The sequence below is a fragment of the Ursus americanus genome, chromosome 24 (assembly GCF_024610735.1).
Source record: "Ursus americanus isolate L20-20 chromosome 24, mUrsAme1.1.p, whole genome shotgun sequence".
Lineage (NCBI taxonomy): Eukaryota > Metazoa > Chordata > Mammalia > Carnivora > Ursidae > Ursus > Ursus americanus.
In genome coordinates this window covers 2,241,353-2,268,413 of record NC_142150.1, presented here as the reverse complement: position 1 = coordinate 2,268,413, position 27,061 = coordinate 2,241,353, and the positions used below count along the sequence as shown (strand labels likewise).

At 52.1% G+C, this 27,061-nt stretch overlaps 1 protein-coding gene across 10 annotated transcripts in view; it reads right to left on the bottom strand.

Moving 5' to 3' along the window:
- Positions 1-21,859, bottom strand: part of MICAL2 (microtubule associated monooxygenase, calponin and LIM domain containing 2) — a 210,902-nt gene extending 189,043 nt beyond the window's left edge. For all 10 annotated transcript variants that reach the window (XM_087855273.1, XM_087855274.1, XM_087855276.1 and 7 more), the window contains exon 1: positions 21,708-21,859. The gene's annotated coding sequence lies outside the window, so the exon portion shown is untranslated. The remainder of the gene's footprint in view (positions 1-21,707) is intronic.
- Positions 21,860-27,061: the final 5,202 nt, after the last annotated feature.

Sequence of the window (27,061 nt, the reverse complement as noted above, 5' to 3'; positions counted from 1 at the left end):
CAAGCACTCCATACAAGTGAGTTAGTATCGTTCTTAATTATTAATATTACAAGCATCCTTCTCCCTTTGTTCCAATACAGATTCCACCCCATCGCCCACTCCTCAGCCAAAAAGGTAGGTATGGGACTCAAGATGGGTGCATCCGGTATCTTTCCTCCTTGGCCACGATCTCGAGTACACAAGGCATGCACCTGCTCCCAGTCGGGCCAGGTTCTAATCTGAAAACCTGGGGAAGCCCTGGTCCTCTTGGAATGAGTAGAGGGCTCTGTGGGGTCAGCTGGGAGCTGCCTGCAGCCATGGGCCACTGAGCAGGGGAAGGTCACCTGTTTCTGCAGCATTTCCTTTGAGTCTGAGTCTCCCCTAGAAGCTTCCAAGTATCCCATTGTTGCTGAAGCTCATTCAAGTTGGATTCCTGTCACGTGAAACCAAGAGTCTCAACTAACTACAGCACTCGGCAACTGGTTGCGTCCTCGTCACTAATTCCCACCCGGGGAGAAAAGACGGCCGTGAACTGTCCGTGAGGCCCAGACAGCCAGGGAAGAGCAGACATGCAGCAAGGTGTCTCTGCAAACCCATGCCCTTCCTGGGAGAGAAAGATGCTGGAACCAAAGAGGCGAACAGTGCCGTCCTGCGGACCCTGGCTGGGAACCCAGCCTCAGACATAGGTCCTCCTCACAATGAGCGGTCGGAAAGAGGAAGAAGAGAAAGGAGAGAGGATTTTCATGGACTTCACAGCGGTGTGGCAAAAAACTCCAGGCAGTTGTTTGAGAGAACTCTTGTTAGAGGAGGAAGGAAGGTGTGGAAGAGAAGGGAAACCACCTTGTCTGAGCCCTTAAATGAGTGACTCTTTCCCTGGGGCAATCGCCTTCAACTTGCAGGTCAGCCCTAGGAGCTGGATGCTCATCCAACCCATTTTCCAGTGGAGGAAACTGAGGCTCAGAGAGCTCAATGCCTAACTCATCGAGGTCACGCTTCTGGTGCCCGATGCCCAGTCCACCTGCCAGGGACACTGCCATGGATGCCAGCATACTCTGGACCCGAGCCTGAGGCCTCCTCCTCACGCAGGCCCCTCTGCTGCCACTCAGGCCTGTACTCCAATACCCAGGGGAGATGCTCATGGGCTGCTGCCCCTCATTTACAAGCCGCCCTCGAGCCCCACCCAGAGACAGCTTCCCAGAGGAAGGGGCTGCCTTCAGGCGCTGACAGGACAGGGAGCATTATGGTATCTGGAGGGAGTCCCTGGGCACGTTTCCTTCATCAGTTACTTTAATCCCCAAGAACCACACTGTGACGCTATGGACACGGCACGTATCTGTGGGTTTTAAGCAGGATATGCCAGTCAGAGCCCATGCAGAGTTTCCCAGGATTTGGTTTTTTGTTTTTTGACTCGCAGTCACCTTTCCCAAGAGCTTCTGACTTGACAGGTGAAGCTACCATGCTCAACAGTGTCTCCTCTTCCCGCCAGCAAAGAGAGTCCACTCCTGTCCCCCTGGGGCCTTCCCACAGCGTCCTCTCAGTTCCCTCCAGGAAAAGCAGCTCCATCTTCAGGTGTGTTTTAAAGAGTTTCAGAGAAACAGAAACAACAAAAAACCAAAACCCCAGCCTGGGAGCAAAATCACACCGATTGCCTCCCCATCTCCGGCAGCATTAGCTGGGGGTGGACACACACCTCTGCACACCGAGTCCCCGACACCAGAGTCTGTGCAGGCACACGCCAATCAACCAGCTGAGTGAGGCCTATGCAGATGCCGACATCGGCTGGGACAGACGGGATTGGCTGGAGCAAAAGTGGTCGCTTCCAACCTCCCCGGGGACAACGCTCCGTCACGCAGAGCAGCCTTGGCAGGGCACGGGCTGTCCCTGTGGGTGTGCGGGAGGTTCGCTGAGCCGTTCAGTAAGAGGCCTCCCCCACGGACCCTTGCAGACACCCATGTCACAGTGCCACACAGCGCCCGAGCCCCCTGCCAGCTGGTGGCTTTCTTCTTCTTTGTTTTGGAGCAGACAGGTTCAGGCAGTGGCTGCCCCAGTCACAGGGGACTACCCAGACAGGTATTTCCCTTACTTTTCTTTTTCTTTTCATAGCATTGCTATTTAAATAGCTCTGCGATTTAAAAATAAATAAATCAAAAGGAACAGGCTGACTTTCCCTCAGGGCATGATTTGGTCGCACTGCCTGGGCTGGGTGTGATGGCCACAGGACCCAGCACTGCCTGGTGCTAGGGTGGCAAGCAATTCCCCACCCCCACCCCCACCCCCAGGGCTCCGTGGCCAAGCTGGATCAGCTGGGAATCTGAAAGGGGTTGGAATGCTCTCAAGGGGTCCCATTTCCTGCCCCTGGCCTGACCCCACCTGGTTTCCTTTAAACCAGCTAGGAAAAATCATTCAATGAGCATTTGCTGAGTGTCCTGGCAAAGAATGTGAAGAGCTCCCAACAGTAAGGGAAGCAGGGGAACGAGAAGCCGAGGCAGTAGATGGAAGAATGCTGTGGCCAAGCCAGCCAGCGGGCACCCGGCCTCAAGGCCAGCCTCACTGCCTCCATGTCCTGAGACATCAGGCACATCATTTTCACATTGACGCTCCTGTGCTCCTCTCCGGGGGATGAGGTCTACCTTTTAAAGCTAGGGTGTGGATTAAATACAGCAGTGCCTGTCAAAGGCTAGTAACCGCTGCCACAGGAGAGCCACTGACAATAGCCAGGAACAGCAGGCGGGCTAAGTGCCTTGCAGGGATTACTTCAGCAGAAGTTTACAACTTCCCTGTGAGGTGGGTACCACATTCTCAAGTTCTGAAGAGGAAAGGGAGACTCAGAAATGAAAACACCTACCCAAAGTCACTCAGCTCACAGGAATCAGAGCTAGAACACACGCCCAGGCCAGCCAGACTCCAAAGTCCTCGCCTCTGTCTGCTGCCTGCCCTGGGGTAGGTGCTCAAAACACGTTACATAACACGTAACCGCTGAGCTCGGGGCTGCCCTCTCCGCCCAGGAGGTGCGGGGAGAAAGGAGGGGCAGCTTGGGCTGAGAGAGTTTAGGAAGACTTTTTGGAGTAGGCAGGGCTAAATCCAGGCCCTGGAGATGGAGAGAGGCAAAGAGGATGAAGAAAAGCACTGCAGACCAGAAACAGGAAAGCAAGGAGCTGGAGGCAGAGATGGCCAGGCAGGCAGGCAGAGCTCAGCAGAGGACAAGAAGCAGGGCTGGCCTGAGGGAGGGAGGGACCGCCCGAGCCATCATCTTGGGGGCCATTCCACCTAGGATCTTTCTCACCCACACCCCAGAGACACTCTTGTGTCTGCTCCCTTGGTCATATGACAATCCTGGAGGGAACCAAGAATCACAACCTGAAAGGCCCAATAACCCCTGTCCACACAGCAGGCCCAGCACCCAACGCAATGAGCATGTGATTTGCAAGCTCCCTGCCCGCGCTGCCGTGTCACCGGCCAGGCCCAAACTCCAGCCCACGCGCTGGGACACCAGGAATCTGAACGCTGCCACGTGTGTGGAAGTGTCACCACTGCAACCCAGAATTCAAGGCTCCCCAGAGGGAGAAGAGGCAAAAAGGGAGTTGCAGGACATGAGCTCTTTACGGCTGGCTCCCTATCCCACTGGACTTCTATTCCCCACCCCTGCTGGGACATGATAGGTATTTCCTCAAAAACAGCCCGCTAAGCTGAACTAAACAGAAGATTCTTCCGCTTAAGCAACAGCTCTGGAGTTTGAGAAGTCTGGATTCAGGTCTGTCCTAGAGCCCTGGGCTGAGTACCACCTTTGCTGGAACCTCTTTTCCCCCTAGAAAGGAAGTGCCTCCCGCGCCTAGCAGTTGCTACTTCGGCACCCCCAGGAGCTCCCCTGCACCCTGGATATGGTTCTGGGCCCTGCAACTAGCGCCTGTTCCTCCTCCTGGGAGAAGCATGGGTGTCAGCCTCCTCTGCCTCCAGCGCCAGGTACCCCTAAGGAGTGTCTATGCTCAGACCCCAGCCCCCCACCCCCCCATCCCCCAGCCTCCAAAGGCTTAAAGCTACAGTACCCTCCCCATGTCTCCACTCCCCACGAGCCCAGAGCCCCAGCCCAGGCCTCAGACCCACAGAGAAGGGAAATTAGAGTGGAGGTGCTTTAAGCAAGTCCCATCCCTGGCCTGGCTCAAGCCCACTGTCCTGTGCTTTTCTGGAACTAACAGGTCCTGAAGGAGGTGGGGGGAAGAAGGCAGAGGTGTAGAAAGGTCTGTTGGTCCCATGGTCTCCTCCCAGCCCTCCTCAGGAGAAGGGCACAGGGGAATGGATGGAGAGGCTCTGTGGATCTGAGCCTCCAGATCCAGGCTTCCTCGGATGGGCAGGGGACCACCCGCTTCACTACCTTCTGCCTGCAAGTCTGAGGACAGATTACTGAACCCTGCGGAGGCTCCGTCTCCATATCTAGTAAATGGGGATAATAACCGATGACCACAGGGGACAACGGTGAAGACCGAGTAAAACCTGCATGTGAGTGTGCTTGGCTAACTGTGAAGCAGCCCGAGAAATAGCAGACGCTTTCCATAATCCTGGGAGGTGGGTGTGCACGTCAGAATATGCGGCTGCTGGCGAAGTGGAAAACTAGGAACCCGTTCCATTTGGCAAACTTCTTTCCACATCTTCTAGGACAAGGCACTTGTCTCCAGGGGTTTCAAAACAAACAAACAAACACACACACACACACACACTAAGACCTATTCCTGGTCTGGAGCGCTCACAGTCCTGTAAAGAGCTACACACACATGGAGGGCCCATGCAGAGAGGGTGGGACACTTTATTCTGGCCTCAGAGGTCAAAGGAGGCTTTTATAACATTATAATACAATAGTTACTAGCATAATATTAACTCTCAGGGCTTGCTGGGGCCAGGGAATTCTGGGTATTTGCATGGCTTACCGCATTTAATTGTCATGAAATTACTATGAGTGGGCTTGCAGATAACAAAACTGAGGCACAAAGAAATTCACTCCTATCCTGGCCTTACATAGCTAGTAGGTGGTAGAGCTGGGATTTGCTCCCGTCAGACGCTGCTCCTCCTCCAGCATACCAGGGGCTGAGTCAAGCAACGCAGGTCTCAGGCCGACGACTCTCTCTGTGGCTGAAAGGCTCTGATAAGGGCTGTGAGGGGATGAGTCACTGAGGGAAGGTGCTGACTGACCCACAGTATCTCCCACCCACGTGCAACTCTGACTCCAGGTCCAGGGTCCTACCTCTGACACTGCCCCTGGTCTATCTGCGAAGTTGGCCGTGGCTCTGTATTCCCCAAGGCTCCAGGTCACCACCAGCACCAAGGGAGACTGACGTAGCCTAATTGTCAATGTACATTTACATAACAGATCACTCCTGGAATAATTGTTCTTAGTATAAAAGGTAGTTCAATGTCAGAGGGAAAAAAAACCTCTCAAATCCTGGCTCTGCCACTTATTGGCTGTGCGACCTTGGGCAAATCTTCATGTCTCTGAGCCTCAGTTTCCCCATCTGTAAGATGTGGTTAACAAGGCTGATTCCGGCTGGTGTTGCAAAGATGAAATGACCTCGTGTGTCTAGTGCACAGCACAGGCACGGTAAGCGATGGTTAAATAAATGACCTTACAAAGGACTTCCACTGGAAAATCATTTTCTGCATGATGATATGCGGTGATAATAGTACTTTGAACTAGTATTCATCTGCCGCTAAGTTAAACCCATCACATGCATTACCTCATTTAGTCCTTAAGAGCATACTTTTCTTCATTTGACTTAGCTTTAGGACCACAGGAAAGATATGCCCAACACACTAATTTTACTGACACACACCTAAATACGGAGAGAGAAGCAGGAGGGTCAGAGCGGCGAATACTTCCTGGGTACTTCCCATATACCAGGGACTGTGCTAAGCATTCTTGTACCTGTAAGATAAGTACTACTTCACCCCCATTTGACGGGGCTGGCGCTCGAAGCGCAGGGCAGATAAGTAACTTTCCCAAGGCCACTTTGGCAGGATTCAAACCCAGAGCTCACATTCTTAAGCACTACACTATTCTAAAATAAAGTTACAGCAAGAATGTTGAACTGACGCCAAGCCCTAAATTCTAAGAACTTTAGTGCGTTGGTCGTCATTCCCCCTCCAATCTAAGCTCTGCCATCAGTCCCCTTCTGCCAGCACCTGCTCTCCCCCTCCCCTGCCCCACTGCTCTTGCTTCCCAGCTCCACCCCACTGTACCTAACTCAGAGGTGTCAAACTAGTGGACTTTTGTGGGTCCTGGTCATCTGGAACCTCAGCCCCCTAGATCCCATCCTCTACAAAGTCACCAGGGACATCTCACCACACGTGGCACTCTTCCGCTCAAGCACGCTCAAAGGCTCCCTGCTGCCTAAAGCCGAAGCCCCCAGTGGGTGGGAAGAGGTTCAACTGGGGATTCGAGATCCTGCAGGATCTGGCCTGGCCTCCTTCCTTTTGGCCCCAGACCTCTCTTTTGCCAGCTTCTAAGTCTCAGGGGCAGGGCAAGTAAGGTCTTCCCTGACCACCCCAACTAAAATTCCAGCCTTCTCCTCAACTGTTTCCCTCCGCCTGCACCCAGAACATCCTATCTTTTTCTCCACTTAGCACTCTTTGTCCACCTCATTGCCTGGCCTCATACATTTAACCTCATTGTTAATAGTCTCTCTCCCCCTCCTGGAACATAAGGTCTATGTGGCAAGGAACTTTACCTTTTTTTTCCCCTTCTGTAACCATCACACCTAGAACAGCTTCCGGCACAGAATAAGAACTCATAAATATCTGCCAAGTGAATCGACATTTGACATGCCTAAGAAGAAAATGTGCAAAGAGAACAATGGTGGGGAATGGCTAGCATGCCTCTGGCCTCCTCCTCTGCTCCGGAAGACGTTTCTGGAGTAGGCGCTGTAGATGTCTAGATTAAGGTGCCTGGCAGCCAGACCCTTTCTTGTTCATTCTCCCTAGGGTTTACAAGAGTGCCCTACGAGACCCTGGGCCCACAGCCTCCCATCCCTGTTCTGAACTCAGGCGTGTGCATGCACACACACTCTCTCCATCTCCCTGTCATTTTGAAGGCTGCCTGCCTCTGTCCTAAATTCACATGTCCAGCTTCCTCTCCTTCTGCCCACCTTCAAACCAAGCCATTTCCCATCTCCCCAGGCCTCTACACCCACTAGAAATGCTCTCCTCTTCCTCCCACGTACCCATTTGCACTTCATGGACCCTTCTAGATCCAGATCAAATGCAGCCTCCTCCTCTCCTCCTCCTCCTTCTTTCCCTTCCAAGCTTTCCAGGCCCTCTCCAGCCCCCAGAAAACTACCCACTGCTATTTCCACCATCTTATGGAATTAGTCATGAACTACCCTGTGATTTGCCTTCTATGATCTGAACCGTTACCACAATCTCCTACTTAATTTTTTTAAAGCTGTATGTCTTGTTTTCTCGAGTATGTAGTGAACGCTTTGAGAGGTGAGGCTGGACACTACTCACACTGCCCTCCCCATAGCACAGGGCCCAGGCCACACAGTAGGTGCTCAAAGTCTGCTTCCCAATTACCTGCCCAAGGTAAACAAGTCACTTTCCTAACCAGGTCATTTCCTCAATTACAGGTGCCTGCACTGGCTTCTCCCAACGCCCTGCATTTTTTTCTTCAGGGTCTGCTCTGACCTTGGTTATCTGCAAGCCCAGTTATGGGCTTCTGTTTTCAAAGGGTGTTAGACCCATTCTAATCATACGCCCCTGAGCTGGGCAGATGAGTATGGTGGGAAAAGAGATGATCTGTAAAATCCTGCAGGTCTGGAAAAGGAAAGGACATCGTTCTTGGAGGCAAACCCAGGCCCTCGGAGCATTCCAGCTACCTCAAATCCCGGAATTCAACAGGGGGGAAAGACCGCAGTGTGAGCTGTTGGTGAGTCACAGCGGAAAACCAACACTTGAGGCCCAGGTGCCCGTGTGGAGCACCAGCTCTTAGTAAACTGCGATTACAAGAGGCAGCAAAGTCTCAAGTTCCCTCGGAGCTTCAAAGAAGAGAGTCAGGGAGGAGGCGGTTTACTCAGACCCCCCAAGTGCCAGGCTGTAGGAGAGGGTCCCCTTGCGTCCCGCTACCAGGTAGGTGGGCTGTCACTAGCCCCGTGCGCACCTGAGGAGCAGAGGCCCATGCGGTACGAGGAGGCACTGCACTGACTCAACCAGGTTGTCTGTGGTTGGGGTTTTTTGTTCTGTTGTTTTAAATTTTGAGTCGGAAATACATTCAAAAATCAAAACTCACAAAAGTATACAGACCGCATCTACCCGGTCTGCCCCCACTCGGAACCAGGAAACTGCTCTCATGGCTTGCGCCTACCCCTGACAATGTTTATGTATATACCCACAAACATAAATATTTATTCTTTCTTTATGTAACTGACACACACTTCTCAATGTCCAGCTTTTATCTCTTAAAGGGATGGACTTGGGTGGGGCCCCCAAGACGGGATCTCTATGTAACAAAAAAGCATGAAACAAAGAGGAAAATATTCTGGAGAACACAGGTGTGCTCAGAAAAGACGTGAACCATAAAGGGAAGGTCCCCGTGGGCACCGTGGGGTCAGCTGCTGATAGGATCTCAGGCCAGCCAGAGAAGAGCTCGGGTGTTGGGTGGCGGTGAGTGGGGGGGGAGGGGAACCACCACAGGGAAGTGCTGAAACCCCACTGGCTGAAATCCCTGGCTGGCCTCACCTTGAGGAAGAGGGAGGAAGTATCCATAGAAACAGGACCAACCTGATTCCCACAACAATGGCAAAATGGGTTAGTGACCAGGAGGATACAGGAACTATGAAGGAAAAGCAATCATTTCCTCTGAAATTTATGAGACCAAGAAGGGGAAGTTGGTGCTGAAGACTCTCACAGACTTCAAATGGCTGGGAGCACGGAAGGGCTCTGGGACCTGAAATTGAGGAAGTCAATGATTCAGACTCCAAAGCAGTTCCAGTTGTGCAAAGGAGTGAGGGGGGAGGGGCAGTGAGGAGGAGGGAAGGGGAGGGGCCTTTTAAAGCAGCTCACCATAGAGGTAAAGACCTGGACTCTGGGGGCAAACTGGCTAGACTCCAACTCCCCCTCTTGCCCTAACTGTGAAACCTTGAGCAAATCAGTTAACCCCTCTGTGCCTTAATTTCCTGAGTGGTAAGTGGGGCAAATGACAAGATCTCCCTCATGGGGTTGGCACAAGCACTAAATGAGTTTATGTTTACAGAGCCCTGATCCCAGCGCTTGGCACGCAGACGACTACAGTACATGTTGCAGAACAGGGGCCCCTGACAAGGCCAGCTGTAAGAAAGCCCACATCCCCTCACTGGAAGGAGAGTGCATAACCAGGAGAACCCTAAGACAGTGGTGCAAGGCCTGTCCCCGCGCCACGCGGAGGAGGCAAGCCTGGGATGCGCTCAGGCTGCACAGCAGAGGGCAGAGGGCAGGAAGGTCTGCGGGGGCATCTGGAGTCAATAAGTCCAGGGGCAGAAAGGGGCCCTGGGAAGTCAGACCTTGGCCCCCACTCCGGGTGCACAGGGGCCCCTCTGTAAGAGCCATTTTAGACTGACAAGGATCTGACACTGAGATGAGAATGGGCGCTGGGATGGGGGAGAAGCTTGGTCCATTTAGATGTTTTCAGTGACTGAAAGTCCCCTGGCCCAGAGCACTGGAAACTCTTGCAGATGAGACCGCTGAACCTCCTGCTGTATCTCTGCGGGGCAGCCCGGGGACACCCGCAAGCAGTCTGAGGGCCCTCTGGGAACTGACATGTGCTGTCAACGAGAGTTCGCTTCCTCCTGTGACGGGATACTTGGTGGGAGATGGAAAACTACAACAGCCGCGGCATATCCAGATTCAAGACGTCTGGCCAGAAGTCAGGAAAGCAAACGGGTGGTGATTCAGGAAAGGGACAGCCTAGGCGGCCATTCCCAAAGCAAGCTGATGAAAGATTTAATGGTGCCTGAGGGGAGGGCTCTAGTAGCAAGCCGGAGGGCTCTCTCCTGATAAGCATTTTATCAGCAACTCAGGTGATGCTATGGAAAGCATACTTTTTTAAAATTTAATTTTATTTACATTCAGTTAATTAACATATAGTGTATTATTAGTTGCAGAGGTAGAGGTCAGTGATTCATCTGTATATAACACCCAGTGCTCATTACATCATGTGCCCTCCTTAATGTCCATCACCCACTTACCCCATCCCCCCACCCACCTCCCCTCCAGCAAGGATATGGAAGGCATACTTAATACAATCCTGAAAGAGCTCAATGGAACATGGTTGCACCGAATTTAACAAAGTTGAAATTTAACAAAAATGGTTGTTCTGAATCAGATGGGAACAAAAGAGGAAGCTCTGCGTTTAAGTTCTAAAGCCACACACGTTTAGGACAGAGGAAATGCAGCACATGTTAAAAAGATCTGGTCAGCAGTAATGTCAGTGAGTCAATGGTGTGATGTACCTGTCAGAAAAGCTGACGCAATCTTGGGCTGCATTATGAGGAGTAGAATGGCCTAAACCAGGGAGGTGATAGCTCCCTTCCTCTGCTGTGGTCATACCACACCACAAATACCATATGTGGTCTGAGCACTGCCCTCAGTGTATGAGAATCTTAACAAATGGGAGTTTGCTCAGAGGAGAACCACCGGGAAGGTAAAAAGAACTGAACCCACATCACAGATTGTTAATCTGGAAGAAAACTCAAGAGAGAACAAGGGGGCTGTCTTTAAATACCTTGTTTTACTAATTAGAAGATGTGCATTTTTCAATTATAAAACGTCTGAAAGCAGAATGTATCTTCTAGCCCCTTAACATCTAAGTAAGACTGAGAAATGCATCATCACTTTACTAAAATATAATAATGTGTCAAAGGAGCCACAAAGATGGCAGAGTCAAAAAGTGAATTGGAAGAGTCAGATTCTGAAACTGAAGATGTTTTAGAAACGCCTAACCAATTTGCTTTCCTTTTTTTGTACATACAAGTGTTATGGGATATAAACTTACGTCTGAAGTCTAAAAGGATTCTTCTTTCTTTTCAGGGATAACAGAGCATCATTCCACAATTTAATTGGAAGCACTTTTTCTTTCTTGAAGGTACAGGAAATAGTGGTACTTCTTCCAATTGGTGGTATCACAGACTGGAATTAAAAACTCCTCATGTCGGGGGCGCCTGGGTGGCTCAGTCGTTAAACGTCTGCCTTCGGCTCAGGGCATGATCCCAGCGTTCTGGGATCGAGCCCCACATCAGGCTTCTCCGCTAGGAGCCTGCTTCTTCCTCTCCCACTCCCCCTTGCTGTGTTCCCTCTCTTGCTGGCTGTCTCTCTCTCTGTCAAATAAATTAATTAAAAAAAATCTTTAAAACTCCTCATGTCCGAGGAGCTGACATGTGGAGGGAAAGAAAAGACTCGTTCAGATGCCAGAAGCTATCGGGAGCCATTAGGGAGGTGACTGGAGGAGTCCACAGATGCCACAGGTCAGCTCTGATGTGCAAGCCCAGGCTGGACCACCACAGTGGAGAAATCACGCATCAACAGAACAGCCCTGTGGTACCAAGGTCTGATGGTGAGGATCTCACCACAAAGGGAAAGGCGCCTCATCTCTCTTCATTGCACACGTAGGTGCTTCGACTGAGCCATTCTCTTAACAAGTCACTACTTAAAGGTAGAAGTCACTTAGAGAACAGTACTCTAATGGGAGTCCAGAAGCAAAGAGGAGCCCTCCACATCTATGCTCTCTGACTCCTGTGGGCCAACTGGGGAATAGACTCGAGGAGGAAGGGCCTCTGTGCTCCCTAGGGGCCAGGCACCATGACAAGTGTGCTGTGCACACTGCCCCATTTAATTCTCACAGCCACCCTGGGAGGTGAGTATTATCACACCCATCTTACAGAAGAGACACTTGAGGCTCAGAAAAAGTAAGCGGCTTGCCAAAGGTTTTACCACTCTGAAAACCACGGTCAATGGGACAACATGCTTGAGATAAAGGAAACTGCAGGAGTCTTAGTTGTAGAATGAATAAATGAGCAATAAATTGATCAACGAACTAATGTGGTCTCAGATTCATAGCACTAATACTAGAAAAAAGAAAGATGAAAGCTGGTTCAGTGCCCTACCCCCCCACCTCCCATCCCCCCAACATTCCCCGTCAAAGCTCCCACAGGCACTGAACTCATGCCGTTTGCTGCTTGCAGGAGCAACTGATTTCATGACACACAGCAAGGGTGTTTTTGAGACCTCTGTGGCAGAGAACAGGTGCTGGCAACCCTGCTCAAATGTCAGAGCCTTAAGCACACCGGGTTGCCATGCCTCCCACCTGCCAGGTTAACACTGGAACTGCGGAAGCTGAGCTTAGCTTCTGTCCCCTCCCCATGGCCAGGTGTCCAGAGGGCCAGGGAAAAGGCTGGGGAGTCAGCCAAGCCACTACATGTTCCAGCTGCCTGCAAACATCCAGTCCTGCCCCACCTGCATTCCCAAGCATCTCCCTGCACTGGGGAAGTAAACCCAAAGTGTGCACCAGAAGCCTGGGGCAGCACCTACCTGAAGGGGATATTCAGGTGCTTGTGAGACCACAAGCGAGGGAGGATCAGTTACTTCAGAGGCTGGCCCACAATGCTCCAGGAGCATCTGACACCTGCAGAACCCCCCCCCTTCCCCACCCTCACCCCCAGCTCTCAGGGCTGGCCCAATTCTGGCCTTCCACACTTCCACAGCTCCCCCAGGAAGCTCCCATGTTTCTACCATGTGGCTCCCTGAATGTGCCCACACTTTTCCACATTTCTTTGTGCCAAACCCCTGGCTATCTCTGCCTATGGGAATCCTATTTTCCAAGGCCCATCTCAACCACCAAGTGCCACCTCCTACAGGAAGTCTCCCCTGGTTCCACTGTGAGGCTCTCCGAAGCACATTCCACACTCTACCTTAATATGTGGGCATCGGTATAGCTTGTCTAATGCCCCTCCGTGCATCAGGTGAGGGCTCTGCTCCTGTCACTCATCACAGCAACCCCAGCACAGCAGCTGCACACTGAGCTCAAGAGCCCTGGCCATGGAGCTCCATGCCCTCCCTGACAGCACCCTATTTACAGTCCTGATTCCCTCCTCCACCTCTTCCCAGCTGACTCATCCCCTTTGGTTCAGTCCTCAGCTGACAGCTAATCAGAGATAAACTAACCTGTCAACATATCCTTCCCAGTTCAATCCTATATTTTTTATAAAGGCCCTCTGAAGACAAGGACTGAAAACAAAGGCAGGAATTTTAGGCCCCAAGTCTCTGGGGGAGGTATTTTTGATAACGAAAGACCTTGCACCAAGCAACTGAGCAAGCCAGTGCTCCAAGTATATACATCCTAAATTCGAAGAATGCCAGAGCTGTGAGAAAGGGGGCGGGGCTCTGTCCCCAAAAGGGAAGGCCAACTGCAGTTAAAGCTGCCCAAGACAAACCACAGGGTTATGGCTTGGCAGAAATGGTGGAGGGACAACACACTTGACTCCCACCTGGCTGGGTGATCTTGAGCAAGGAACCGCACCTCCTTGGCCTCTGCTCAGTACCAACAGACCTCTGAGCCTCAGTTTCCCCATAAGTAAAAACCATGGCAGCTGGAGTGAGAGCTGGATGATCACAGAGGGCCCTTCCCAAGGTCCTATGAGTCATGGCCTCCATCTCTCTCTCCCCCTCCCTCCTAGAAGGTCAGTATCATTTGAAACTACCCTCGTTCCACTCCCTGCTCACCTGGAGCCCCACCTGAGTCCAAAGGGAAAGGCAATGCTAAAGATCTCCGAGACAATCAGCAGGCAGCTTGGGGGGGGGTGACACCAAAGGTGAAAAGAAGGGTCAGAACTGGGGACAGGTGTTGGTTTCTATGGACACAGAAATGCTCCTCATTCACGCTGCCATCTGTCCCAGCCTGGAAAAAGGCAGCTGGTCGCCTTTGCTTCCCTGACCTACCTTTTTAAGAGATTACAACTGCTTGCCAAATTTAAGTGCTGCTCCAAAATCAGGACATATAAGGTCTCTCAGCCTGGATCGGAAGGTTTCAGAGTGGGTAAAGAGCAGGAACAACGCAGAACAAAGCTTGGAGGCAATCTATGCCGCTTTGTGCAGCCATGCCAATTAAACATCTTTAAAAATAGCCTCTCTCTTCTCTCGTGCTGAAGATAAAGATGAAGTTTCAGCAATAACCAGACATCTGCTAGGAGCTTCTGAAGAGATCACAACATAAACACCCCGGAGAGCAGCCATAAACAGCCCAGAGCCCTCTCCAGGCGGCCAGCAGTGTTCTGCTCACCAGTGGGGGTGGGGAGGGACACAGAAGGAGGTGGTGCGGAGACTCTGGGCTCCCCAGGGCAGGAGGAGGTGGTGGGAGGGGCTGCACTGGACAGAAAATGGAGAACCAGCTACCTGCTGCAGGGATGTAAGAGCTCAGGAACCCACCAAGAGGATTTCCAGGAAGCCATCCAGAGGATTCTAGGCCCGTGTCACTTGTTCTGAAAATGGGTCACTCCTTAAAAGTGGAAGTAAAGACATTTCTGAGTGCCCACCTCTGCAGGGTGCTTAGCAGACAAATATTTTAATTTCATCTCTACATCAACCCCTTGATGTAGGTGTAATGACTTCCTTTATATAGACTAAAATACTAGTGTTCACAGACTTGCCCAAGGCCACATGGTAGGATTCGAACCCAGGTCTTAGTGGGATTGTTTGTTTCTGCCTATTATCACAGAACAGGCCCCTGAGGTTTATTCTTAATGTCCAGGCTCTCCACACCCACAAATCTTAACACCAGGAGATTCCGCATGGGGAGAAGCGGCAAAGTAAGGGGGAAGGGCAATAAATAGTTAAGCTCTGGCCAACTGAAAGAACCACCGAGTGTCAACAGCCATGTGGGTCCTGCTACTTCACAACCTGGGTGCTTCCCAGCAGGTCCAAAGAGGAGCAAAGGGGGAGACAGGCACAAACCGATGCCTAGATTCTGTCTGCCAGGATCCACAGGAGACTAGGGAGAGCAGATGCCACTGAGGAAGAGAATGGAGGGCTGGAGGTTGGGAAGGAGAAAGACTTTTCATTGAATTACCTTTGTTCTGAGTGAATGAGTATGTTACCCTCATCCATGAAGGGGGGGGGGTGCCCTGCATCTGTGTGTGTCTGTGTGTGGGTGAGTGAGTCATTTTTTAAGAGAGTCCATGATGTCAGGTACAAGATAACAGACACACCCAGGCTAGAGATGGAAACCTGGAGCAGGCAGGCGTGCTGGGCCCCTGGCTGCCACAAACCGGGGACCCGGGAGAAGCCGGAGACCTCATCCAGAGCCTCCTCCTTCCTTCCCAACAGTCCTGTCCTACAGCTCCAGGCAGACAGCCCAGAAGCTCTCCTGGCCTCCACCACTTGCTCAAGCCCCACAGGATATTCCCTGAGGAAAGAGATGGACCCAGTCCTCTCTCTGAACTCTGGAAAGAGGCCTCCCCAAGGGCCCCACCTATTCCTCTCTTCTGTTTTCCCTTTCATCTGCCATCAGACCCCTACCTCCTTCAAGCAGGGGTCTCCTCACCTGCCCTTGGCATCAAGCTGTGCAAAAGCCTCTGTGTCCTGATACTCAGAGCCGTCAGCACTCTGACCTCACAGCAGCCACGGACGGCACACACTACACTCACTGACCCCTTCTGCACCTCCAGGACGAATGGCTGTCTGCCAGAGGGGTCAGTGGCTCTGCCAAGCTCCCAGCAGGCCCTGGGCCCCCTCTGCTCCAGGCAGCAGCTCTCCCAGGGACCAAAGGGCCCAAGTGGCTTTTTCTGGAACTTCTTCATCCTCGCCTACACCTCGTCTCCTGGCCCCGGGGAACAAGTTAAACTCTGCGATCCTACAAATCTTTGCCAGTTACAGTCGGTACTAAGATATGTAGCCAAGGCCAGCCATTCTGAGTCACAAGAGCAAAGCCATGGTTTCCACATCTGCTATAACACACTGATACTACCGAGGCAAGGCCAGAACGGGATGTTCCTAAACTCCCACTCCCGCCTCTGGCAGGGCTGGGCTTCTGGACTGGGTGTGTCAGGAGCTCCAGTCTGCAGACGTCCCGTAAACCTTCTCTTGTGGCAGCTCAGAGATCAAAAGCCACCGTCCAGCTCCTCGCCAGCCCTCCTCTCGCTGCCTGCAGAAAGGACATCTGCACTGGACATCCCTCACACCCGGGAAGGAGAAACACCTGAGCCCCAAACCAGCAGGAAAGAAGTCCCTCTTTGGAGACCCGCCAACACCTGTGCATTCCCCAAAGAGCAATCTGCCTCAGCCTTGGAAGGAATGCCAGTGCAGCCAGGGATCCGGGCTGGGAGGTGGGGATTCGGGGTGGGATGCAGGCACGGAAATTACCCGGCCCCTCAGGGGAGAGAAACACTAGTGCAAAGAATGCGCTACAATCCCAACCCTAAAAACACCAGCACTGTCCACACACCAGTCCCGGGCCACCGCGGCGACAGGCCAGAGTCTCCTAGGATGGACCACAGTAGTATTTAGGTGTGTGGAGGGTACCGAGCGATTACATTTAAGAAACGATATCACACCTGGCCTTCACCAAAGGCTCTTCAGGGATGGACACTTCCTCAGCAGCGGACAGAGAAGGGAAGGGTCTCAAAAATCAGACTGCACGGTGATCCGGTCTTGCAGTGAAAGTTCGTTTGTGACCAGAGGACGCATGTCCCCTATCATCCCTGCCAGCCCTGAGTTTGTGAGAGCAGATGATCAGTGCTTTAGAAAGGAGGAGACTTATCAGTGCAGACCAGCCACGTTTTCTACCTCTGGAGAAGATGCAGGGAGGAAACAGAAATGGTGGAGGGAGCGGTCAGTGCCCCCCCAGAGTGAGGTCCGTGGGGTGTTGGCTATCAGGCACTTCCCCAACGGGGAAGCTTTGCCCTGCCTACCTGGCCTTAACAACCATGTCATTCTGTGTTCCTCTGAGAGCTCAACCTCCCTGAACTAAAAAAAAAAAAAAAATCAAAATCAAGAGCCTACCATTAGAACGATTTCATTTTGGGGAAACCAAAATGAAATTCTCAGGATGGAAAGGGAGGAGGTAGAATGGGAGAGAGGGTGAGGCTGTGTGGGCTCCACGGCTCCCTGTCTCCTAAGCCCCAGCTTTACTCCCTAATTTGAGGAAGCCCAGGTAAGTTCTTTAAGATAATGTCATAAAACAAATAAACAAAAGAAGCAAATATCAAAACCCCAACAGCTCTGTGACCTTACCCACATACACTACTGTACAACATGCATGTATAATTTTGGCCACCCATCCATATTGAAGAAAATTCTCTTTTTTAAGAGGAAAAGGACCCCAAGTGTTTGGATTTTCCATTAGAAAAATGTTTTTATTGTAAAAATTTGGGGAAAATACTAAAAAAGATGACTAAAGATAAAGGAAAATGAATCAACTCTGGCACTGCCGTGGGAAAAGAAGGACTTGCCTGGTGGAAACGACTGTGAAAAACCACAACACCACCACCCAAGACAAAATAAACAACAACAAAGGACAAGAAGAAGAAAAAACAACGCCTCATTCTGAGTGCTGCTCGCAGAGAGGGCCCGTCCCGGGTGGGTGAGATCTTACAGAGGTCTGACAGGGACTCCAGGAGTGAAGCATACCTCTTCCTTCCCTCCTGAGCCTCCGGTCTCCTTCATTACCATGCCCACAAAGCTGCCAGAGGCAACACTATCTCTTCACCACAAATTCAGACAAGACACTGAAAGCCCAGCTGTGGGTAGAGAAAGGCTCCACACCGGGTCAGGTGTGGGGCAGGTCAGAGGGGGTTCGGGAAGGCACAGGGAAGGCATGCCGCCCAGATAGAGGTGTGCAGAGTTCTCCGTGCAGCCCAGATGCCGAGTGCCTGGGTCAGAATGTGGTGGTGCCTGAGGCTGAGTAAGATAGGATTCCAAGCCGTGGCAGAAATGACCTCAGTCCCCGCCTGCCCCACAGATGATCGGGGGAGACCGGCTGCTGATCGGGGCATAGAGGCGGCCATCTGGGCTCCCCAGCACGAACCAGAGTGCTGTGGGGAGCCCAGGGAATAGTTCTCCTATTATGTCACGATGTTTACAGACTGACGCTTGCTGAGGAAACCTCCACACGCGAGCAAGTCATCTTTTTTTTAAACCTCTTATCTAAACACAGTCACAAGCAGTCACAAAGTGCAGGACAGGGTTCATTCACTCAAAACGCATCCAGTGGCTGTGACGCCACGGGACAGAGGCTCAGCCAGCCTCCGCCCCATCCCAGACGCCACACAGCGATCCAGCTGGGCACAGAAGTGGATTCCAGCCTCAAAGGGTTTGCCGGCCAGTGGGGAAGGTGGGCACTTGAAAGGGAGGGTTATGGCTGGTTAAAACGTGGAGGGGAGGCTGCTCCAGATTCAAACAGGCATCAAAGCACCAGCAACCAAGAGCAGCACACAGACCGGATCCTGATTCGAACAAACCAACTCCGAAGGTCCTTTCTGAGACAATCCGGGAACTCTGAATACAGACAGATGAGACCAAAGGACCACTGTTCATTTTACTACATGCAATAATGACAATGTGGTTATGAGGAAAAAAACAACAACATTCTTTTAAAAAGAGATATATAATGGATTAGACAGGAGCAAAATGACTAGTATCAGAGATTTGCTTTAAAATACTTCAGGAAGAAAGGACGGAAGGGAAGAAAAATAGAGAGATGAAGCCAGTCCAGCGTAAGCTTGAGGACTGTTGAAGCTAGATGAGTATATGGGGCTCATTATACTATTGTCTCTATTTTGTGTTTGAAAATGTTCGTGGATATGGTAGAACAGAGGACTGCCATACACTGTGGTGGACAGCCTAATGAAGACTGGTACAAACAGCTAAGGGAGTATGGAGCAAAGAGCAAGGAGGATTTGTAAGAACCAGGAAAGAAATCTGTTAAGCTTTGCGAGGGTTTTAAAAGCCACTTCATAGCGGGGTGGGAAGCCATGTTCGCAAAGAATTACAACAGCAGTTGGGGAACAGTGAGTGCAGCGAGGGAGACACACACACCACCCCTCCAGAGTGCAGAGCACAGCACCAGGCTTTCCTGCTTCCTTCAGTCCTTAACTCAGCACCGCAATCTCATTCATACAGACTGAGACCAGAATCCTAGCTTGGTTACTCAAAAGCCATGTGAAGGAGAGGGGTGGTTTCAACCTTCCTAGTCTCAATCTTCTCATCTGTAAAATGGAGACAACCCCAGCTACTTCTTTGGAGGGCTAATGTGGGGACCTACTGATATAAACAATGAAAAGTCCCAGCATGATAAACAGTATTCCCTTCCCTGGCTCTTTAAACAATAGAGACTTTTAGCCCTGGCAGGGCTTCTAAGATGAGTAATATTCAGCCCAAATCTTCTTGCGTCCATACCCTACCCCTCCCGCCAGAATCGAGGCTCTCTATCAAGAAGGCAGGACCTCTACCTTTCAGAAACAGGGAGCGAAAGGGACAGGTCCATGGTTGACAGCACACCCAGATGAGGGTATGGATGTGGGCGGAGAGAAGAAACACGCCCCAGTTACCGACAGAGGGGGGTTACCCAGCTGTTCCTCTGCTCCTTGCAGCTCCTGGGAATGGACCTCCAATGAACACACCTAAAACCAGCCTTAGTCCTTAAGATGCTTTTTACTAAAGTACAATTGGTTGGTATTAGGCTAATCATGATTTTCTTTTAGAAGAGAGGGATGAGCAGAAAGCCAGAGCTCCAGGACTGAAAAAGGAAGGAGGCACAGATAAGAGTGAAGCCGTTTTTTATAGGGGTACGCTCAAACTGAGGATCTCAATCACCTCACAACCATAATTAGTAGAGTTCAACAACTGTCCCCCCAAAACAAAACAAACAAAACCAGAATCAGATCTAAGGTAGACGTTGTTTCAGCTAAAAGTCTTCCTAGACCATCCCAGAAGCCAACTTTCAGAGGTGAGACCAAGTCAATGGCACAGGCAGGCTTCCTCCCCACCGCCCCCCGCCATGGTACCCAAACACCAGCAGGTCAAACCCTCCCCAGTACAGCATGACCAATACCAGCCATTCGTCCCTGACTGGAGGACAGAGTGAGCAGGTGGTCTGCAGGTTGAACAACCTGGGCCAAGCAGGGTCAGTTCAAGTGCTTTGCCAAAGCAGTGGCCTCCGAATCTTTACACAGAATCTTTTCAAAGGCCAGGAGGCTCTCTGATATCAGCGTACAGTAGCGCCATGATCCTGCAGACATCACTTCCACAGCCACAGGGCAGTAGGAAAGAACACTGAATTTAGTCTGGCAAAGCCTGGTCTGAATCCTGGCTCAACCCTTTCTGTGTGACCTTGGGAACTTACCCTACCTGAGTCTGTTTCCCCACGTCTAAAATGAAGAGGGCAAAACTGAGTTTTTGGAGAATAACCATGAAATCTGCTGCCAAAGAGCCACAGGGCAGGGTCCGTCTGTCCGCAGGCACGTAATAAATCTGTCCTCTGCCCGCAGGCAAGTTCTTACTGCGAGGAGTCTTCAGAACATCCGTTGGGGCTGTCATGGAGAATTAAGGCCCACTTGTTGGCCCCGGGAAAAGCACGAGAACAGAACTGGTCCAGGTGCCAGGCACCCAGGCACATAAACACCAGAGGGCCAACCTGCTGCTGGCTGTCTTTCCCAGGGACCTGCCCACAAGGAGGCCAGTTAGTGGCTTCACCTCCCCCCCCCCGGCCCCCACCCACTGAAACCACAGAAGACTACAGTGAGCAAGGGAGACTGACAGCAAGAGGGTCCACACACTGCCACCCTAGGTCCCACAAGGCCCAATGGCCCTCCAAATAAAAGCTCTTTTGGCCTTAAGAACCCAGGTTACAGAATTAACAATGTGGAAAGAGGCACACGTTTACTCTGGTTTCAACACGCCTCTTCCCTATCCAGCAAGGCGATGATGATTCCCAGCTCTGCCAGGTGGAGGCTGACCCAGGATAAAGTTAACCCCACTTGCTCCAGTCTGGAAGTCAGGTCAGCGGTGGCAGACACAGCTGGCAAGACCCCACTTCTCCCCAGGGTTAGTCGAGCCACGACAAGGCGGGAGCCAAAGACCTCCCGGCCGGGTGCTCCCAGGCCTGGGGTGCGCCTGGGCTGCTGGCGAGTACACGACAGACAGGACAGAGCCACGGTTCCCTGGCCACCTCCACGCCCCGGCCCCAGACTTAGTCCCAATCCCAGCCCGCAGGCGGCCAGGCCACTGACATTTGGCCCAACTTAACTTCCTGTTGTTAAGGAGGGAGGGAAACCGGGGCGGGTAGGGGAGCGCCCATTGAAGAGCCAAGGAAGAGCATGAATAGAGCGGAGCCCAAATTATGGGAAAGCAAAGTTTGGGGATGGTCGGCCCCGGTGGCATGCAGTCCTGCTGGCGCGTCGCGCCCACTCCGTGTTGACGTTTGGGGATTTTCTCGGCTTAGAATTGCAGGGTTTGTGTGTTGGGGTGGAGTAGGAGGTAGTTCGGGAGGCTTTTATTGTGTTCTAATCGATTCAGAGACCTATTGGGCAGCCACGGTCTCCCCCCGGGCAGGGCCACCTGTTTGCCGGGCGCCCCGCGGGGTGGGTTTGAGGCCAGAGATGCTGCGGCCTCACCTGACTCTCCCCGGCGCCGGCCAGGGCGCAGAGTCCAGGCTCCGCTGCCACGGTCTCCGCGCGCCCGCCCGCCCGCCCCTCCCTCCCTGGAGCCCCGCACCCCACCCACCTTACCGAGATCCGCGCCAGCCACCGAGCCTCGGGTCAGCTTCTGCCTTCGCCTCGGGCCGCGGACGCGGCGGTCAGGACGCGCAGTCCGCCTGCGGAGCTGGGAACTAGGAAGGCAACCCCGCACAGGCTTAGCCAGGCGAGCGCCTGCAGTTCTGCGCCGCGCGGCTGCCTGCGCTGGGAGCCGCCCCCATCGGCGGCGCGTCCAATGACAGGCGCGGCCCGCCCCCGACCCGAGGCCCGCGGCCAATGGCAGTGCGGCGCGGAGCCCACCCCCGCTCCACGCCCGCTCCGCCCCCATGGGGCCAGCTGTCACCCCGTCTGCCGGCGGGCGCACGTGGGCTGTAGCCCTGCCCCGAGCGCAGGGAGCCCCGGGCCCTCCCACTCAGACCCGCACAGGTCTGAGACCAGCGGGGCGTAATGGTGGTGCTAGAGGAAAACCTGGGTGCTAGTATCCTAGTGTCATGGGAGAGGCAGGCGCTGGGCCAAAGGCTCCTTGGCCTGCGCAGCTGGAAAGCAAGCCTCAGCTTCCCCTTTTGGGAGTGAAGGAGGGGCAAGGCACTTCCTGTAAGGGTTGTGGACCTCCGTCCTTGCTTTGCCTCTTGACCACCGGGGCTTCAGCAAACGCCCTGTTAGCTGATAGGCTCTTCCCCTCACCTGGACTGGCCTTGCTTAGAATGCAGCTGGTGGGAAAAGGGGCGGTAGTGCAGACTACCTGTGTGACCTTAGTCACATCACCTAAGCACCCTCTTCTCTTGGCTGTCAAATGGCCGCCTTAATCTCTGCTCTGCCCATGCTCCTGGGTTGCCCATACCCTCTCAGCTGCAGAGAGCACCGTCCACGGAAAACACAGTGTGAACAGTGTGGGGCCTAGTGAGGGGTACGAAGCGGCTGTACACTGTAAATCCTACCAACAGCTTGTGCACACTGCCCCGGGTTTAGCAGGGATCATGAACAGGAATCCCATGCGCAGGAGCCGTGTTTTAGTCAACCTCTAGGGCCCAGGCTCCGTCACCGGCTGGGCCCCATGCAGGCATCCATAAACGCTCTGGGAACTGAGCTGACCCAGGAGAGGAGAACAGGGAAGCATGGGCAGTGAGAAAAGTGTGCTGTGGCTCCAGGCTGCTGGAATTTCCACAGCACCAGGCCACCCTCTAGAGAGCCTGTGTTCCCTGGCCAGGCACGTACAAACAGAACAGGTTGCCCCTCATCAAACCTGGGAATATTTTGTTCTCTCTGCTCCTTACCAGGGGATCCCACTCTAGGCCTTTTGGGGTTTCCCAGGGATTGTCTTACCTGGTAGCTCTCTGAGCATCTTCAGAGTTCAATCAACTTCCTGTAGTTGAACTTCAGCAAAAGCTGTCCCTGCTCAGTTTGTAGAAGTCAGCAGTGACTCCCAGAGGGGCGGCTCTCCCCTCTGGCGGAACGCTGCCTGTGATGCCAGTGTATTGGTCTCTGTGCACATTTTCTCAGTCCTGATGATGGCTCTGTAAGGTCTGCATCTTTGCTATCGTTCCCTTTAACAGATGTGGAAACTGAGACTCAGTAAGGGAAAGTAACTTTTCAAGATCACATGGTTAATAAGTAACAGGGTCAGAATCTGAGCCTAAAGCTATCTGATCCCAGCCTCTGCATGCCTATCACTATGCACTGGGGCCGCTACAGCCCTGCTCGGGGCTCAAGAGCACTGGGCAGCCCGTGTCTATCTCTAAAGGACTGCTCTGGAACCTGACCTGCCCAAACATTCTGATGAGCTCAGGCCTGGGCACTGCTAGGGATAGGAGGTGAGACCAGCATGGCCCTGCTTTATTTACAGACTGATACAGGAAACCCTAGACACAGAGGAGCTTCAGAAAACAGCATTGCCTCTGCCCCCCAGCACAAAGCCTCACTGGACACAAGGCGTCTCCCTTCTGGCCTGGGTCTGAGACACCCCTGTTGGGGATGGAGCTGGAGAGTCCTTCATTCAATTCACAAATGCTACTGTGAGCTTGCTATAATTCCTGCGTTCATGTAACTTACAACCTAGCTGATAAATAACCAGAAGTACAAGGTGCTATGGTAGCTCTATTCTTTATTACTTTTATCTTTTATAATTCCCATCACCTTATCTCTAGCACAATGTTCTCCAAGTTAAACACATTTAACACTACTTCAGGAACACTTTGGGCTGACAAAGTCTTGCAAGGAGAACACTGCTCAGTACAGAAGTTCTAGTAGCTCCAAAAGTAAAACCTACGCATGTCGTCCTAGGAGCTTTGCCTCTTCTCCCCCACCCAAACTTTTTGTTTGGTTTTGTTTTTCCCACCTCGCCTTTTTTAACTCAGGGGCTCAGGTAAGAAAGACCTTTACTAGGTGAGCTTTTAGGGCAAGTTGGGAGCTCCTGGGGCTAAGTGCATGGATGGGACCTCTCGAGCCAGGGCCCCTCACCTCCACACACAAGCCACGCTTCCCAGCCATCTCACTGGAGAGTAGAGAGAAATGGGGGACATGAGATGACAGCACCACTTCTGGACACAGCAGCAACCATGGCTTCTCCCACTGGACTGTGTGTCTGAGAGTTTATACAACTAAGCTCTTCAAAGAGAAGATCATGCAAAGTTAGAACAGGCCATAGAGGAAACACCATCTAAATCCCTCACTTAACAGATTAAAGAAATTTAAAAAGAAGAAGAAGAAGACGTCGACGGCGCTGGCGCCCCAGGGAAGGGAAGGCACTTGTGAGTGTCACAGAGTGCAGGAATGGGTTCCAGGTCTCCAAGGCCCCGGCCTCCCTCTTAGCACACAGACAAGCTCAAGCTCCTTGTGCCACGGCTCAGGATGCTATATTTAATAATAATCTCTTCCCCAGCCCACTCTTCTCAGGACGGTGAACGTGTGCTGCTGAAGGTTGTCTGGGAGATGCAGATGGCCACATTAGCATCAGAGGGAGGGAGAGAAGGAAGGCCCAGATTCATCCCTAAAAATATCTGCATCTCAGACTAGAAGCCATGGGTTTACCAGCACATACGTGCCTTCCTTGAGAAAACTTCAGCTGGTGATCTCCATCATCATTGGTTATCTACCTGACGGTGTTCCAAGACGGCTGTGGGGGTGTCAGGCCTGGCTTCTTTTTATCTCAAGCCTAGCAATTTGCTTGAAGAAAGGTCAGAGTTGAACTAAGTGGATTCCCAATGCAAAGATTTTTTGTGGAGAAGCCGGGGTGCCTCTCACAGCATTTGAATGGCAGAGAGAAGAGTTAGACCACCTACGTCTCCCCCTCCAAATGAGAAATGGTCCCTGCCCTTGGACCCCTTCCTCATGTACTTATGTTCCAGGAAGGGGTAAAATAGTGATTATGGTTCTCACTGGTTCTTGCCCATGCTGCTATCAAAGGCCTTTGGGCTTTCAGAAGGAAGTGGAAGGCTGGTATCTATACAAAGTCCAAAGACCTTCTTAAATAATGAGAAAAGGCTGATTGGCCCCGGGCCACCTTGGGAGCTATCTTTGGAGAAGGACTTTCTAAGCCAGGAAGTGGAAACATTTTTACCTCCCTCAAACAGACCCAGGAGTGTGTGAGAAGCAAGATCACTGGGGCCTTGTTCTAGCCTGTTATCTTCCTGATAGGCCCCAGAATGCTCTGTTTCATAGATAAGACATAGAAATGTTTTCAAGGTCATTAGGCACTCATCAGGCCTACCACACTTTCAGTGGATTTTCCAGAGACAGTTTGGGGGAGAAATGGCCCATGTCAACATCAGTAATGCCCTCAGAGAGACCGTGGCACTTTGGGAAATGTGTGCCTATTGGCAGCAATGATGGGAAAGTCGGTGCTGGAGAGCTGAGAGCAGGCAGGAGATGACATACCAAAGCAAACAGAGACAGAGTAGGTGCGCGGGGGGTGAGAGGAGGAGACACAGGGTTATGAAAGTAGTCTAGCTCCAGCCCCAAATAGCCTGGGGAGCATGTGTATGTGTGCCCACGCACGCTCAAAGCCAACTGTGAAATACAAGGGCAAAATTCTGGTCCTTAGAGACACAAGAGGTTGAACAATGCCACAAATGCACTGTCAAGGCAGGCTGGGTCCCACCTGCAGCTCAGGCAGATTCCCGTTCATGCAAACCGGAAGCCCATTCTAGAGCACTCTATTGTAATTGAATGGAGCGAGGGAGGCAGCTCTCAAACCCTCCACAGTGCAGCTGGCTAGGAGCAAAGCCAGAGATACTGTTCTCTGTTCTAGCTCATGGGGGCAGGGGGGGGAAGGCAGTCACTCAAGTTGATCTGGCTATCCATCCATCATCTATCTACCCCACTAATACGTATAGTGCAGTTATTCTGAGAGGTTCATAACTAAGGAGTTAGTAACATAGTCTCTGAAGTCAAGCAGCCTGAGTTTTAATCTCAGCTCTGCCACTTGTTAACTGTGTGATCTTGGGCAAGTGACTTAACCTCTCTGGGCAGCAGCTTCCTCACCTGAAATAGGGGAATAGTCATAGGGACATGTGTGCCTAGTAAAGTGCCCGGTACATAGGAAATGACGTATAAGGGGTTTTGAATAATAAATTGAGGGCTGATATTAATGAGGCTATCGAGAACAAGAGTCTCTACGAGGCACTGTTATGAGCAATTCCAGGTCAGGGACATAGCCACTTCCATCACTGAACTTGAGTTGAAGTGAATACAATTATCCACACCTTAGAGAGGAGACAATGGAATCTTGGAGAAGTCAAGCCCCTCGCCCAAGCTCTCCCAGGAGCCAGCACAGGGCAGGGTGAATCTGCCTAGCTAACATCTGAGCCTGTGCTCTATACACTCTCCTAGTTACAAGACTGGGCACAGCTTCTAGGCCTGGCCAACCGTAGGCCCCAGTGGTGACTGGTGCAACAAACACGCCCGTGGTGCAAGCAGATTCGGTCTTCAGGAGCAGTTATAGATAGAGCTGTCTCTTTCCACAGAAGTCAGGGCTAGCAGTCAGTGTGTTCCACATGCAGTAGAAGAGACCTAACCCATAACAGGAGAGGAAGAGACTCCTAGGACAGAAGAGACCAGAAGTAAGAGCTCCAGCCACCTTTCTTTGCAATCCTCTTGGCTCCGTGTTGGCTTTGTCTTCTGGCTGCTTTTCCTCATTGCAGCCAGTGCCAACAGCTTTTGTTGCCACAAGCAACCTTATCCCAAAGAGAACATTTCTGACCCAGCATTCCAAGCAGGAGTCCTGAGACCCACTCTGCCTGGATTGGGTCACATGCCTACCTGAACCCGTAGGGTAGCCAGAGGACTGGAATGTGCTGATTGGCTGTGCCAGGAGGGGCCCCTGCCTAGCACCCAGGGGCCTCGGCTTCCCCCAGGCTGCAGGGGAGAGAGGGAGGAAGGGAAAGGAGGGA